Raw genomic sequence first — 17,830 nt, 5'->3', positions numbered from 1 at the left:
AGCCTGTGAGCGCTTCACATCGTTGCTGCGTGAATGCTGCATGATTGTGATAGTGTGGTGTGCGCCCACCCATGTACAACTGTATGTGCACAGGTGCCCCTGTCAGGCCTTTGAAGGAAAATGTGAAGGTCAGGGGTGGGGCCAACAGGTACAGCCCCATTCCAGACATTGAATGCACTGGCATACCTAGGGGGATCAGGGGTCAAATACCCTAGGGCACCATGCCTGCAGGGATGGTGGTGTCTTCCTTGCCCCCCCACCACCTTCCTGGTTCCATTCTGAGAGCCGGGGAGGCTACACACAACTACCTCCGACCCTCCAAAGGCCTTCTAAGGCATCTGGAGGGAAGTTAAACCTGGCAAAAAAACCAGAAGTGATGTTTAAGGCCATCTGGAAGCCTCAGAAGGCCAAAGGAGCACCAGAGGAGGTAGCACACAACCTCCTTCAGTCCTCAGAAGGCCCCCCGGTCATGGGGGGCGGCATTCTTCTCAATGAGGGAGCAGCATTCTGCACTCCTGGCCCCTGGTGGCACAGGGGCCAGGATCAGCAGTGATTGAATGTGAATTGGAAGAGTTTATATGAACAGATTCAGTTTTGGGCATGGTGCTAAAATGGCATCAATCCTCTGCACATGCCCAATCTTGTCTGATCTTAGAAGCTAAGCAGGGTCAGGCCTGGTTAGTACTTGGATGGGAGATCGCCTGGGAATACCGGGTGCAGTAGGCTTATACCATAGTCTTTCGAGACTGAAGGTTGCCAACCAACCAAACCAAGGTCTACCTCACAAGCCTCCAAGGTGTGAGATGATATAATTGTTCATTTCCAGCATTCATTTCTAGCACCGAATCAAGGTTAGTATCTTTTTCCATGTGGCACAAAACTTACTGCTTTAAAAAAAACAAAACTCAGGAAGTGAAACACTAATTTTTATTTTTTTTACAGGTATTTATATACCGCCTTTCTTTGGTAGTCAGATTTCTCTTCAGACTTTAATCCAAGGCGGTTTACACAGGCAGGCTGATCTAAACCTCCGTAGGGATTTTTACAATAGAATAATTCTAGTCATTCAAAGAACTCCTTGTTCCAGCTGGATACCTTCCCTGTCTGGCCTCTCTCTGGCCCTTCGCCTAATCAAGATAGCACAGTGATCCACAAACTTTTAGCACCGGGATCCATTTTTTGTAATTAGATTCTGTTGAGACCTGCCGGAAGTGATGTCATGTCTGGAAGTGACATCATCAAGCAGTAAAATTTTTAATAATCAATAGCAGCAACTGTTACCCTGAACATGCCCGATCTCATCTGATCTCAGAAGCTAAGCAGGGTCAGGCCTGGTTAGTACTTGGATGGGAGACCGCCTGGGAATACAGGGTGCTGTAGGCTTATACCATAGTCTTTCGAGACTGAAGGTTGCCAGCCAACCAATCCTAGGATGCAATCCTACCTACACTTACCCAGGAGTAAGTCCCATTTACTGTCATAGTTAAAGGCATATATATAGTAGCCTGTTAAAAGTACAGATGTGTAACTTTTCACCAAATGCAGTCACATACCATGGGAGCATATTGAAATGAATGGGGATCCACCTGAAATTCGCTCGTGACCCAGCGAGTTTGAGAAACACTGAAAAGAACACAGTGTTGTTTGCTATGAACTTTACAGTCCATTTGTTCTGCCATGACCATCCACACCAAAATCAGCGGATGTATCAAAATGAAATCTGAACGTTTCATCAGCCCTACAATTCCTGATTTACACGCAAGCGAGGGGAAAAATGCTCACATGCACATGGTTTCCAGTTCTTTAAACACTGTAATAGTAATCATCAGCTGGAATTCAGCCCCATCAGAAAACAACTGTAAGTACAGCAAAAACACAGTATGTATTTAATTATTTTGCCTGCTCCACAAACAACTTTAATTGGAATCTTAAAACAGGAAGGGACAAAAGTTCAGTTCATTAGGGACTAACTGACTGAAAAGGGCAGATGTGAAAAAAACCTTTTGTCTGATCCAGATGTACCTCCCAGCATCTATCGGATAACACCAGCCATACACACACATCACAAAGGCAGACATGTTCTCATTATTATACTCCTAAAGCATAAACCAGACCACTGCAAGCTTTGAAGGTTTTGATCATCAATTATTTCTCTAATTGTTTGTTCGTACATCTCGGGCTAAAAGGGAAGAGTCACTGATGCAAAGAAAGAGATACAAATAATTACTGCCTCTGCGAGAGCTGGGGTTTCATATCCCATTATTTATTCTTTGTGTTCTTCTGCTTGCAACTTGAAAGCACTTGTCCACATACAACCCCAAGAGTATTATAGACAGCACTTGCGAAAGCATTGTATACATTCCTTACTCGGCCAAGACCCAAAAAGCCACTTTGACTGTACTGCCAAATGAGAGTTCTATTCACCCCCCTTATTATCCAGCCTGGCTATTTGTTTCTCTGAATTGTGAAGTTCAAATTCTTTCCACAGGATGCTGAAGGCAAAAAGTGTAGCTATTTGAATGAGTGCTTTTGCCCAAAATGCCCCAGGTGAAAAAGTTATGATCTCCCTGGGCTACATTCCCTATTCTGAATTTTACTTCCAAAATGATGCCATTACTCATGGAAGAAAACACAAGTTTCTGTGAAATGGTTGCATCTTTTCCCATTCCAGACAATTCAGCTGTCGCTTCATATCAGTTGTTAGTCTTGATGGTCATGTGGCACCTCCATGTTGAGAGGCAGGGGGCATACCACTGACCACCAGTTGCTAAGAGCAACAGGGAGAATGAAGTCTTGCCTTCATGCCCAGGGCAATCTGGTAGGCAACTTTGGGATACAGGATCCTGGACTAGATGAACTTCCATATGATCTAGCAGAATTCTTCATATGTTACTTATGAGTTCAGACTAGAGAACGGCAATTGAAAGCATCTGACCTATGAGGAGTTCCACCAGTCTCCTTGGTTGCTAAACCAGATGGATGAGATGTACGTAAAGAGAGTGGTTGTTGTGGAAATGGGATACAGTGGGCCCTTCTTATCCATGGGTTTGGCATCCTTGGATTGGAGCCTCCACAGATGCCAAGCCTGTGGCTGGAGAGCCTCAGAAGGCTTCTTGGACATGACCAGATGTTGCCAGTGTGAACCAGAAGTGACTTCTTGTCACGTCTGGGAGACCTGAGAAGACTGGGAGGCTGCAACCTCCAGAGGTCCCAATGTGCCCCCCAGGTAATATTGTGGCACTGCACTCGGCTGCCCATGGATTTTATTATCTGCAGGTTATGGTATCCACGGGGAGAGGGAGTCCTGGAATGCATCTCCTGAGAATACTGAGGGCCCACTGTAGTTCACTCTGGGGCATGAGATTGACCCACTTCCTCCCGCACCTTTTCAGAGTGCTCTTCCTTTGAAATTGGTTGCTGACTAGAGCATTGCTTTAATCTCAATTTGGAATTCTCCAGCTTTGACATCTTGGACTCTGCTATCACAGGGGGCAACTAAATCGGAAAATATAATGAAGAATGAAAAAGAAGAATCCCCTGTCAAGCTCTTGGAACCCTGTGGAGCAAAAGGCCTGCAAAAATTAATTTTCAGATTGATCTCTAATACATCTCTCCAGTGAAGATGACCTGACCATTGGGCAGGGTTAGGCCACCACCAAAAATGATTATCAGTGCACCATGAAAAGGGTCCTCACTGTACAGAACAAGAAGGATAGAAAAGTAGCATCTTCTCAGCAATCAACAAAGCAAAGTTGACTACACAGCAATACCTTGTACATTTGGTTAGAGACCAGAGCATGGATTAAAGTAAGAAAGTAGAGCCTTATTTAGCTTGCACATTTTTTTGGCTGGCAAAAGAAATAAGTGACTAACTATATAACATGGGAACACAAGAAGAGCTGGATCAGGCCATAGTCCCATCTAGTCCTGTATCTTCCTGTATCTCACAGCGGCCCACCAAATGCCCCAGGGAGCACACAAGACCACAAGAGACCTGCAACCTGGTGCCCTCCCTTGTACCTGGCATTCTGACATAGCCCATTTTGAAAATCAGGAGGTTGCGCATACACATCATGGCTTGTACCCTGTGATGGATTTTTCCTCCAGGAATTGGTCCGATCCCCTTTTAAAGGCATCTAGGCCAGATGCCATCATGACTTCCTGTGGCAAGGAGTTCCACAGATTAACGACACACATGTGCGACTGCATACAAAACCTACATAAACAACCTACATAAACAAAGTTAAATAAACGTAAGTGGGAAGTTGGATGAAATTGGATGAAAGAGAAAAGTATGTGAACAAAATCTGAAATGTGGTTATAATTGAAAACGGCTGAATGAACAAAGCGATGGAAGTCAAAATATTGCTGTGTTTGCACCTTCTTTATTAGCTTCAGAAAGATAGTGATTTACAGCCAAATCCATAACACCTTTCCAGCACCAATGCAACCACAATGCAGCCCAGGGCTAAGGGAACAAATGTCCCCTTACTCTGAGGAGGACTTCAGCACTGCCCGACCATCACAGAAGACAGTGTGCATCCTGTTGGCACAGCGACATCAAGGCTGGAAAGTTGGTTAGGATTGGGCTGTTAATCACTAAATGTGCTTCTCTTGAGATATGTGGTTAATCAGGAGTCGGGATAGGCTATTTTAATGACCAGGTTATAGGACATGAATCCATCTGTCCATATATAGAGAACTTAAGAACATAGGAACATAAGAAGAGGCCCACTGGATCAGGCCAAAGGCCCATCTAGTCCAGCTTCCTATATCTCACAGTGGCCCACCAAATGCTTCAGGAAACACACAACCTGTGTCTGGTGCCCTCCTCTGCATCTGGCAATTTGAGGCAGCCTACCTCTACCTTGCACATACCTACCATGACTTGTAACCCGTGATGAACTTTTCCTCCAGAAATTTGTTCAGTCCCATCTTAAAGGCATCTAGGCAAGATGCCGTCACTACTTCCTGTGGCAGGGAGTTCCACAGACTAATTACACACTGGGTAAAGAAATATTTTCTTTTGTCTGTCCTAACAGACAAAAACAACTTTGCCAAAGTTAACGTCCGAGAGTTCTTTAGGAGAAGCCATAGAAGTTTCACTGATCTAAAACTAGCTTATATTGGCCGTGCAGCAGTGGCATAGCTAGAGGGGGTCTAAAGCACCAAATTTTGCAGGGAGCCTCACCGCAGCATGCAGGCAGCCCTTCCCCTCCTCTTTGGAGCCATTCCAGGTGCCCCCACCTGGAATGGCTCCAAAGTGGGAGGGGCAGGGGCCGCTTACATGCCGTGGTGAGGCCCCCTGAAAAACTTGGTGCTTTGCACCCCCTCTAGCTACGCCACTGCCATGAAGCCATGTCCTGTGAGAACCAAAATAGCTGCCGTTGCACGACGCCATCCTTAAATTGGGGAAACTATTTGTTTGGGCATATTTTTGTTGTTATTGTCATTGGCTTGTTTAATTTCTTTGGCATCATCTCTCCTACTACCATATTCATCTGTGGCGGCTGTTGACAAGTTTTGATTTGATTTGATTGTCTTCAGTCGGCTTCAGAATACAACTCCAAAGCCATCCGCAATGAAAATACAAAGCAGATGATGAGAGGGGCCGAAGGGAGGGAAAACAATGAAACAAAAATGCAACCTATTTGCATTTCATTCCACACATGGAATTACACAGCACTTTAAGTGTTTGGCATGATTGGGTTTCGTTTCACTTGCAACTGTAGACCGAGCCACCCTCCTTCCAATTAACCATTTCAAGGTTGGTGCAACAAGGAGGTTTCTTTCTGCAAAGGAGATAAACAGTGAATCAAGAAATCTACTCTGGGTAGAAACACTTGGCTTTACCTTCTAAACTGCTTTAGGGCCCAAATCGACTCAACCATCTAGCACTGAAACAGCCATGAGATAAGGGAACAGGCTCCTTGAGGAGGCCTCCTTGACTACCCTCACACCACAGAACACAGCGCACACCCTCTTGGCATGGCTGCCTCAAAGCTAGAAAGTTGGAGTGGATTGGGCCCTGAGAAATATTACTAAGGGTGCAATCCAAACTGCGCCGTAGGGCAGCGCAACTTGCACCAGCCTCTGGGTGTCGTAAGGCACTTCTGCAATGACTCAGGAGCAGGCCACGCCAGCAGAATGACGCACGCCAGCCTGCTCCCACCAGATTCAACCCCAGACCCAGTAAGTAAGCACTGGCCTGGGAAGGCCAGTACGGGAGCTTGGGGAGGGTGCAAGCGGCCCCTCCCCTCTCCTTTGGAGCTATTCTGGATGGGGGAGCAAAATGGAGGCAGAACGCCGGGAGCCTCAGCGCAGCATGCAAGCGGCCCCTTCCCCACCCCTTCAGAGTAATTCCAGGTAGGGGAGTAAAATGGAGGCAAATGCAAAGGAGGTCAATGCAACGGAGGTATGCAACCCGCCCCTCCCCTTCGGAGTCATTCCGGTTTGCTCCCCCCATCCAGAATAGCTCCAAAGGGGAGGAACCACTTGCACGACACCTGCAAAACTTAGTGCTTTGCACCCCCTCTAGCTACACCACTGGACCGTGCAATAGCCTGGAGATGGAGCAATATTTCCATACCAAGTCAAGCCATCTCCTGGAGCTAATCTGCTTTGTAGGCATCTTCCTGCAGTGCAGCTGCACTCTGCTGGTGGCCCAGAATAACCTGGGCGGTTTAGATTGAGCCACTGAGCGGTGGAGAGTGAGTGGCACAGACTTTGGACGCTAAACAAACAGTACTAAGCGGATTGTGTTTGTTCCTTTGCTTTCCAGCCCCATGAAGAATGTGTAACACTAGCTATGCGATGACATTCAGATTAAAAAAAAGATCACCATCTACTGGCAAGTCTTCATAGGCTTCATCTCTGGACTGCAGGCCCCACAAATTACACAAAAAAAATGATGGTCTCGGTGGTTTGGATTTCCAGCATGGTGAATAATCAGGCCATTTGTGTGTGGGAGAAGAATCAGGATGGAAAAGGGGGAAATGAACACAATCGCATTAGCATTGGATGTTGAGAGCACTGCACATGTGTACTGTTTATGTGAGAGTGTGGTAACTTTGGCAAAGTCTCAGAGGTGTCAGGGTGCGCACAGATGTATAGATCGACATGAGTCAGTGCCATGTTTTGATTTGTTTTTTTCTGCTGTAGAGTGAGCTCAGTTTTTCCTCTGCCTTTGCTGCTCAGATGACACCCACACTTGCCTCTTATCCCAATACAGATGCCCTCACATTCATCTCTCTCCCTTTCCCCACTTCTTGAAGTGGGCTGTCTGCTGGTTTCATTATTTCAAGAGCCTTGCAAACTTATCTGATTAAACATTTGTTCAGTACATTATGTTTATGAAGCAATCAGGGTTGCTTTAAAAAAAAAAAGTTACTCTAGAAAGGGGGATACCATTGCAATGTCATCAGTAGCATAGCTAGAGGGGGTTTTGCACTAAGTTTTGCAGGGAGCCTCACCACAGCATGCAAGCCATTCTGGGTGAGGGAGGGAGCAAAGCAGAGGCAAACACCTGGTTCTGAAGGGGAGAAGGAAGGGAGGGGCCACTTGCACTCTGCAGTGAAGTTCCCTGAAGAGCTTAGTGCTTTGCACCCCCTCTAGCTACATCACTGGATGTAATCAGGAGCTGCCTTTAACAAAGTCAGGCCAGTGTCAGTGGTCCAGTAGGGACCTTTCTCAACCCAGCCAGAAGATGCCAGGAACAGGGACATTCTGCATGCAAATCAGGTGGCAAGCCATGGTCCCCTCCTTTCTGTCATGACCGCCAACCTAGAGCACTGTGCAGAGCTAGCCATTGCCCCAAACTCTTCTCGATCCTGAAGGGAAAATTGTACCTCTGGCCAAAATAAGGTGAGTGTGGTTCCTCAGAGGCACAGTAGCTCAAAATGGTAGTGTTGGGTGTGCTCAAGACATGAATAACACACACACATGAGGAAACTCTCCTAAGCTAGCAGCTAGAGTGGAGGTGGGAGTGGAGTGGCTAGAGTGGAGGTTTATGTCAGAAGGCCAGATGCAAGGGAGGGCACCAGGATGAGGTCTCTTGTTATCTGGTGTGCTCCCTGGGGCATTTGTGGGCCACTGTGAGATACAGGAAGCTGGACTAGATGGGCCTATGGCCTGATCCAGTGGGGCTATTCTTATGTTCTTAAACTACAATTCCCAGGAAGCCTTGCAGGTCTCTTGTTATCTGGTGTGCTCCCTGGGGCATTTGTGGGCCACTGTGAGATACAGGAAGCTGGACTAGATGGGCCTATGGCCTGATCCAGTGGGGCTGTTCTTATGTGGTTTGCCTTTTCCCAAAAGGCCTGTGGGATGTGATGCTTCCATGACATCAGCACAAGCAAATGACCACGAGACTGGTCTGGGTCAGGCTTGCTTGACATGCTCCCAGCATCACATTCATGCGCAGAACTATGGCATATGTCTTCCTGTTCTCTTCTTTCCAAGGAAAAAATCCTTTCTTCATTGGTTTCCTGTGATGCTGTGCATGGCTTATAAAAATGATTCGAGAGCACAAGCCTGTGTATGCCTACTCAGAAGTAAGTCCCATTATAGCCAGCAAGACTTACTCCCAGGAAAGCATGGATAGGATTGGGCTCAGAGTTGTGCTCCAGAGCAGGTTAGGATCAGGCTACCCATGGCCCAAGGTTCCATTCAATTTTTTTTTCCCCAGTGAAATCAAATCTCTTTTTGTGTTGCTAAAGTGTTACTTTTCATTGAGTTCCTTTAATTGCTAGCAAGCTTTTGTCCTTCACAAAAACCTATTTGATGTAAGTGCAAGGACAGGGCTGAACATCTGACCTGACGTTGGATGGGAGCACCTTTCGGGAGCACAGAAGCCCTTGACACTCTATGGATTTTTTCAAACTGTAAATCATCGGTGAGCCAGGATTGTTCTACTAATTACAGCAAGAAGCTGTGCTCATTAGCTGTTCTCATCTGGCTCACTGCACGAGCTAAATAGTCCGTAAATGAGCCAGCAATTATTGTTGTATTACCACTACCAGCTACTGCTCATATCAAAATATCTTCACCAAATGTTGCGCCTGTTGGTGTTCTCAGGTTAGGTATTTCATAAACATGTTGAAGCAGTTAATTGGGCAATCATTTGAAGGGAAAGAAGGCTTAAAAATAGTATCGACAATTAAGTATTTGCTTGGATGCCAGCAAGGTGAGCTCAGGAGATGAGAACTTCAAAATCCACAAAACAAAAGGCCTACACAAATATTTTCCAGCTGAAAGGCCTCTGTCCACTTTTTCCCCCTCTCACTTTTTCTGTAATAATGAGATTATCGGGCAGAGATATAAAGTTTTCACGAGGCCCAATTAAAATCGTGAAAGCATGGCCTCCAAAAACACTCCCCAATGAAGCACAGGACAGATAAGATGGAGTCAAAGTGGACCACAAATTGATCAGACACAAGGATTTGCAGCTGGCCTAACACAACTCAGACTCCACTCTCTTTAGTGTGGGTTCCTTACCCTGGGGAAAACACTAGCCACTTTCTATTCCAGTGTTTCTCAAACTGCGGGTCAGGACCCGCTAGGTGGGACATGAACCAATTTCAGGTGGGTCCCCATTCATTTCAAGATTTTATTTTCAATGTATTAGACATGATGCTACCACTGTATGTGACTGCATTTGGGGAAATACTACAGACCTGTACTTTGAACAACCTCTCTGTATATTCTTTTAACAATGATAGTAAATGGGACTTACTCCTGGCTAAGTGTGGGTAGGATTACAGCCTAGGATGGCTAAAAAATTTTCCTGCTTGATGATGTCATTTCTGGTCATGGCATCACTTCTGGTGGGTCCTGACAGATTCTCATTCTAAAAAGTGGGTCCCAGTGCTAAATGTGTGAGAACCACTGCTCTGTTCTATGAGTGACTCATCCTCTTTCCAAACTGACGATCACCAAGGACAGTCACAACTGATCAGCACCAACACCTTTAAAGAGGTATTGAGGGTGATCTGGTTTGCACTGTTCTCCCTAAGCTGACCAGCCTTTGAGGCTGGTTGCAATTCATGGAGAAGGGATTACCAGCCAGCATCCACAGGCAGAGTAGAGAAAATGTCCGTCTGTCCCCTTTGGCCACTCCACTCTCTCAGGCTGCACACCAGTCCCTAATGCTAATGCCCAACCTGCATGTACCTGTCAATCATGGTCACCTGGCTAAACTATAACCAACTATAACCCAGTTGGCCATTCTGAAGTAGGTGAAAAAAATACCCAGCCAGGCCCATTGACAAAGGGAAGATGCTAGAGCAGCCCATTCATTAGTTCAGCTCAAGGCCCATCTCCATTGCCCTGGTAATTCCAATGAGCTGTCTTCTTGCAGCTTGCCTGCACTGTGAAAGGTGGGCCAAGTGTTACTGACAGTGCTTTTTAAAATACAGGTAACATAAGCACATGGGGAAAGCAAACATCTGTGATGAACCAGAACCAGAACAAACCTCTATGGCTTCCCTGGGCTTCCTACTGTCTTATGAGGCAGTGGTTCTCAAACTTTTTAGGCCGGGACCCACTGAACAGCAATCTGTCAAGATCCACTGGAAATGATGGCATTAACCTGGAAGTGATGTCATGGCCGGACATGACATCATCAAGCAGGAAAATTCTTAACAATCCTAGGCTGCAGTCGTACCCACACTTACCCAGGAGAAAGCCCCACTGACTATCATGATTAAAAGCATATACATTGTAGCCTGTTAAAAATACCGACCTCCCCGAATGCAGTCACGTACCATATTGGCATCAAGTCTAATATACTAAAAATCAAATATTGAAGTGAATGGGGACCCACCTGAAATTGGCTCACGACCCACTTAGTGGGTCCCAACCCACAGTTTGAGAAACAGTGTTATAAGTTATTAAAAAGTCACTTTCAGTTTAAAAAAAAAACAGTAAGTTGCATTTTTTTCAGCTGTAATCATCGTTCTGAACCTGACAAAAGCCACAGGTGGACATGCACAGCCTCTGCTGGACTCAGAAGATCCTCTGGAAACAAGAGAAGCAGAGCTCCCCTTACTTCTGGAGGGTGGGGGGAGTTCCCTGCTATCACTTAACCACAGGAGGTTCTGGAATATTCACAGATACTGGGGCACGCCTATATCATGTTGTGTGCCCCCAGGAGCACCTGGTGGGCCACTGTGAGATACAGGAAGCTGGACTAGATGGGCCTTTGGCCTGATCCAGCAGGGCTCTTAAAACAAAAAGGAGTTTATTAGAAGAGCTTAAAATTGCACAAAATAATGAAAAGGAAATAAAAAGGAGAAAATTTTCTTTTGTTCTACAATTTGGCAACAATACAGGTAACAGAGTGGAAGAGTTTGGGTACACTGTGCTTCGACACGACCTGCTGTTTCTGTGCTCCACATGCCCCTGGGAAGTTGCTTTTCTGTTGGAGAACAAGTTGGTGGTTGAAGCATACGTTGGCATGCAACATGCAGGTAAGTCGCGAGGTCACCTGTTGTTTGAAGAGAAATACAAGGTAAGGGCAATCCAATAAACAGCTGAATATCCTTGACTAGAATGCCATTCAAGTGGAGCAGCTTCTATGAGCCTTCCTGGTGAGAATAATTAAAACATGGATTTAAAGAGAAGCGGGTGTGGGCGGCCCGTCCTTTCATTGTAGACAACTGCAGGAGCAAACGAGTCAAAAGGAAAAGGGATACAGAGCTGGAAGAAAGAGAAGGTCAGAAAACCCACAACTCCTGCGATTGCTGGTGACCTACAAGCTGCACTGTGGCAGGCAGATTTCACAGCACCTCCACCTTTCATTTGCCTGGAACTAGCAATTATTCCAGGTGCTCTGAGTGCAACTGACTCAGCCAACTTTGCAGCAGTAATCAATGTGTAAGTGGTAGCAGGAGAACAGCCTCCAATCTAGATCTCTGGTGCACGACTGAGGGCAGGGATGAAAACATGATTTGTCTCTGACGGGGTTTAGAAGTTTGCAGTAAAAATTGTGTGGCTGAATATGGAAATTCAGCACAAATTCCTGTCTAGGCTGAATTCAGTGAAACGCCCCTGACAGGTTGCACCAGGGAATGGGACTTCTGGGTTGCTGAACTCCTGGAAGGGGCTGTGCAGAGCTCAGCTTGGGAGGAAAATTGCCCAATTTGCCGTGTACCAGGCAGGGAATACCCCTGGGGGCTGGGGATAAGAATAGGCCCTCAGTTTGGCTGTACTTGTCGTAACAGTCGACTAAACAGCCACCGGGTAGATGGGACTCGTCAGCCTGGGAAGGCAGCTCATCTGAGAGAAGGAAAACTCTGATCCCAAACCTCCACTGCCTTGTGGCTACATCCAGTTATGGAAAAGGCTTCAGGAGTCAACCTCCAGGCAAAATCCGGAGCCGGAGTCCCTGAGGCAGTTCATGGCTGAACACAGTCACGTTCTGGCAACTCCTACGACGCCGCTGGAACCAAACGTATTGACCTCTGCCTTTCCATTGGACCATTTCAGCGACGTGGAGGGGGGATTTGCTGCATGGGTAACAGTCTATCCTCCATACCTACTTTACCCAGGCTTCGCGCACTGGAGAGGACGCTCTGTTCCAGAACCACCATTCAGAGCGTGAGACCATAGTCTTCCGAGACTGAAGGATGCCAACAGGCAGGGAATGTACACCACAGGTTCGTGGAGTCCCTGTGCTGCTGTACACTGGGCAGGTACGCAGCAAATTGGGCTGGAGGCTTTGCCTCTTAAGCCAAGCTCCCTGCAGGCCAAATAATTAGGCAGCAGGCCAGATTCGGCCTGCTGGCCGCTGGTTGCCGACCCCTGCTCTAAGAAACCACCAAGAATGGCAAGAGGCTCCTAATTATTCCTCCTTGCTTCCACTCTAAGCTCCCAGGAAAGCAAAGTGCAGGGGGTGAAGCGAAAGGAATCCTTGGAGGTGTCATTCAGAAAAATGCTTGGAAAGGTTACGGAAGTAGAAAATTGTGCTGGTGTTGATGAGCAGACAGTTTATGGCTGCTTGTTAGCAGATGCTGAGAACCTCTGTGTGTTTTCTCGGAGGTCACATCATTAATTAATATACAGTCAAAGTGCCAAAACAGATGAAGCTGAGTCAGCGTCGAGTTCCCTAGACTCCAATGGCCGATCAGATCGCTGTAAACGGAATTAAGCCTGTCAGGATAATGACATCGCTTAACGAAATGACGTTGCCTTGTCAGCTTGATTTGTGCACACAACTGTGCTACTTGCAGTCATTTGTATTGCAGGCAAAAGCTCTCTCTTGCTCCTCTTCTGGGCATGGAATAGCACCCATATCTGTGAGTGTCTTCACCATCCCTGTGAAACATCAGGAGTGTGAGGAGATAGCTTTTTTCACCCCTTCCTGCCTTCTAGCAGCAGCACAAAAAAAAAACAGAACTCTCCAAACCCCCCCCCCCCAGTACACTATTGAAAAATGAAGGAGACGCACAAACAGCTGGCAGCGCCTGAAGCCTACTTAAATATTGTGTACAAGCTTGGCACTTTCCCTTCTTACCTTTGCCCCGTGGCAGCGATACCGTCAAGAAGGCAAGGGGCCAACACACACGACAAAACCTCAAGGCTTGGTCCTACAGAGACAAAAGCGTGGAGAGTAACCCTACGCACCCTCTTCCACCTCCTGCTTCCTGAAACAAAGATGATGAAACAAACCAATTAGACATCCGTATCAATTGCCAATTGTTACAAACAGGGTGTTACATGGGTTTGACTTTGCTAATTTCTGCCACCTTTCTGGAAGGAATGATAGGACTGGTGTCACCATGCAATCAAGTCCCCAGTGGACCATAAATCCGTTCTGCTTGATCATATCAAATGAACTTCCTAGGTCAACTTCTGGTGGTTCCATGCCCATTGGCCTGGTGATTCTGGACCTGAATGAGCCCATTCGGCAGTAGGAGCAAATGTCATACTGGGTGGAAAGAGTCAAGGTTTAGATCCTTGCAAAATCATAAGAACATAAGAAGAGCCCTGCTGGATCAGGCCAAAGGCCCATCTAGTCCAGCTTCCTGGATCTCACAGTGGCCCACCAAATGTCCCAGGGAGCACACCAGACAACAGGCACAATCTGCGTCCCGGTGCACTCCCCTGCATCTGGCAATCAGAGGCAGCCTGCCTCTAAAATCAGGAGCTTGCACATACCTACCATGACTTGTAACCCGTAATGAACTTTTCCTCCAGAAATTTGTCCAATCCCCTCTTAAAGGCATCCAGGCAAGATGCCATCACTACTTCCTGTGGCAAAGAGTTCCAGAAACTAATTACACGCTGGGTAAAGAAATATTTTCTTCTGTCTGTCCTAACTCTCCCAACACTTAACTTTCGTGGATGTCCCCTGGTTCTGGTGTTATGTAAGAGGGAAAAGAGCATTTCTCTGTCCACTCTGTCCATCCCCTGCATGATTTTGTACGTCTCAATCATGTTCCCCCTCAGGTGCCTCTTTTCTAGACTGAAGAGGCCCAAACGCTGTAGCCTTTCCTCATAGGGAAGGTGCCCCAGCCCAGTAATCATTTTGGTTGCTCTCTTTTGCACCTTTTCCATCTCCACTATATCCTTTTGTAGATGTGGCGACCAGAACTGGACGCAGTACTCCAGGTGTGGCCTTACCATCGATTTGTACAATGGCATTACAATATTGCAACAGTTCACAGGATTCCCATGGGTTGGTATCGGTCTAAACCAGGGGTGTCCAAAGTTTTTGGCAGGAGGGCCACATCATTTCTCTGCCACTGTGTCGGGGGCCGGGAGAAAAAAAGAATTAATTTACATTTAAAATTTGAATAAATTTACAGAAGTTTACAAAAATGAATATATTAAAGATGAACTTACATGAATGAATGAAGGTTTTGCAATAGCTCAAGGCCTATGAAAGGCCTCGCACAAAGCAAGGCTGGCCTTCCCTTTGCTGCTGCTACTGCATCACAGATGTGAAACAGCAAGCAGTGGAGGGAGCCCTCATCCCACAGCTCACATGAAAGGTCAAAAGTCGCTTTCACGCTGAGAGCAGTTGCGTCAGGCCAGTGTGGGCTCCAACAAATCTCCGGAGGGCCAGAGGCTCATTGGAGACTGGGGGCTCCCTGAGGGCCGCATTGAGAGGCCTTGAGGGCCACAAGTGGCCCCAGGGCCAGGGTTTGGGCACCCCTGGTCACACAGAGTTTCTGTGATAATAAGACAATTCTCTTGAATCCCACCCAGAGTGCTTTCAAACATGATAAACAAAACATGCATATTCTTAACATTCATTACACAAATATATGTACCTGCAACAAGAGTAGAGGGAGAGGAGAAGGTGGGAGAATCCTTACACAACCCAGGGGCAGTAGATAAATGGCTAGTTCTCACATCCACTCATTTGTTTTTCCTGGTACTGAGGCAAGATCTACAGAGGAATTGAGAAACCCGACTGCTTTTTGCAAAAACCTTTTTCAAAAACACGCTGGCTGGCTTTGTGAAGAAAGATAACTGAAAATGTGAGTACTCTGGCGGACAAAATCATTAGAAGGACAAAGGGGTAGGAGCTGAGAACGACATAAATCTCTAACTAATCTCACCATCTCCACATTGCAATGAGCAGCCCAGGTAACTCAGGGATGTGTGGTAGGCGGGGAGGCAGATGAGGCAGAGCCTCCCCACCAGAGTCCTTCAAAAAGTGAAACACTTCGAAAAACTCACAACCCACACGCAGAGCAGGGAGGGCAGAGGGGCTAGCAGTCCGAGCATGTGGGTTGTGGGTGCCTGGGTGCCTCATACAGTGGAGGAGCTTTTCAAGTGACTCTGGTGGGGAGGCTCTGCCTCATCTGCCTCCCCACCTACCACACATCCCTGATATAACTGCTTCCTGGCCATTTCCCTTCATGGGTTTTTGCAGTGTAAAGGAATGTGCAAAACAGCACCGCAGTCCCCACTAAATGAAGGACAGGTTTCTTTTTGAGTCTAAAAATGTAACTAGAAGAGGGATAAGCAAAATGCACTCAGTAAGCACCTGTGCTGCTCCAGCAAGCTCTGCAGGTCAGCAGGTCTCTAAAGAGCATACGTGTATATGATGTGGGTGGTGTTAGACTGAGATCTGGTGAGAGGAATGTACAAACATTCTGAAATGTGCACAGAGCAGCGGACATCTGCCTGGCACCCGGGGTCAGGTACCCCCCTTTTGGCACCCTCTTCGTACACCACTTTGGCGTACTTTTGGCACCCTCTTCGTACACCACTGCTGAGCAATCATTCTGAGTGCAGGGGTAAGGAGAGGGATGTGAGGTTAGCAGGTTGGAGAACCAGGAGGGGCTGGTGGAGTCCGTGTAGCAGAGCAAAGATAGTCAAGAGCAGAATGTAAAACAGAGTCTGGGAACTGCATGTGGAAATGCATAAATTCTGCTGACAGGAAAGAGAAATGACACAGGGAGAGGACACAACAGGAACTGGATAGGTGAACAGAGTGAGCCAAGAGAAAATAACCCAAGCCAAGAGGAAAGAAAATATTTATGTGCCCAGTACGTCATTAGCCTGTGGAACCCCTTGCCACGGAATGTGGTGATGGCATCTGGCCTAGATGCCTTTAAAAGGGGACAGACAAATTTCTGGAGGAAAGATCCATCACAGGTGATAAGCTACAATGGATATGTGCAACTTCCTGGTTTTAAGAATAGGCCTACCTCAGAATGCCAGATGTAAGGGAAGGCACCAGGATGCAGGTCTCTTAAGAACATAAGAACAGCCCCACTGGATCAGGCCATAGGCCCATCTAGTCCAGCTTCCTGTATCTCACAGCAGCCCACCAAATGCCCCAGGGAGCACACCAGATAACAAGAGACCTCATCCTGGTGCCCTCCCTTGCATCTGGCCTTCTGATATAGCCCATTTCTCAAATCAGGAGGTTGCGCATACACATCATGGCTTGTACCCCGTAATGGATTTTTCCTCCAGAAACTTGTCCAATCCCCTTTTAAAGGCGTCCAGGCCAGATGCCGTCACCACATCCTGTGGCAAGGAGTTCCACAGACCAACCACACGCTGAGTAAAGAAATACATATTTTCTCTTGTCTGTTCTAACTCTCCCAACACTTAATTTTAGTGGAGCACGCTTGCTATCTTGCGTGCTCCTTGAAGTCTCTGGTGGGCCACTGTGAAATACAGGATACTGGACTAAATGGGCCTTAGGCCTGATCCAGAGGGACTCTTCTTATGTTAACCCATAAAGCTGCTTGGCCCATGGTTTCCCCCAGAGCAAACTCCACTCAAGGACCCAGGCTGCCCCCAGCTCTTAGAAACTGTCATTCAAGACAACCTGAGACTGTCCCGATGGCAAGTTCGCCAACATTAGGTTGCCACTGCCTGTGGAAGGATTTGTCTTGAAATGCTGCAGCCCCATGCTGTGAATCTCCATTCAGTGCCTCTAAGCATGTGAACAGGAGTGGGCTTGTGGGGTGATGTGGAATGTAAAAACAAGGAGCAACAATTGATTTAGGGTGAGTGTGGCCCTGAACCCTCACTGAGGGGTGGTGCAAATTAAAGAGAGATCAGTGTCTGCACTGTCAACAGGTACACACACACACACACAGCATGGGACACGGAGTTTTATCAGTGCCTCCCAAATAAGTGTGCTGGCCAATCCCACAGCCAATCACATACATGTTACTAACGGCACAATCCTAACCAACTTTCCAGCACCAAGGTAAGAGCAATGCAGCTCCAAAGTAAGGGGAAAAACATCCCCTGACTTTGAGGAGGCCTCCATGACTGCCACCCAACTGCAGGATGCAGCACATGTCCCATCGGCACCGCTATGCCAGTGCTGGAAAGTTGGTTAGAATTTGGGCCT

The 17,830-nt window shown here is 47.0% G+C and overlaps 1 pseudogene; it reads left to right on the top strand.

Moving 5' to 3' along the window:
- Window positions 1-1,264: 1,264 nt before the first annotated feature.
- LOC136637455 (5S ribosomal RNA) lies at window positions 1,265-1,382 on the top strand (annotated as a pseudogene).
- The last annotated feature ends 16,448 nt before the right edge of the window (window positions 1,383-17,830 follow it).

Source organism: Tiliqua scincoides, chromosome 1 (genome assembly GCF_035046505.1).
Source record: "Tiliqua scincoides isolate rTilSci1 chromosome 1, rTilSci1.hap2, whole genome shotgun sequence".
NCBI classification, from domain to species: Eukaryota; Metazoa; Chordata; class Lepidosauria; order Squamata; family Scincidae; genus Tiliqua; species Tiliqua scincoides.
Note: the sequence above shows the minus strand (reverse complement) of the source record. Positions and strands in the feature narration are given on the sequence as shown.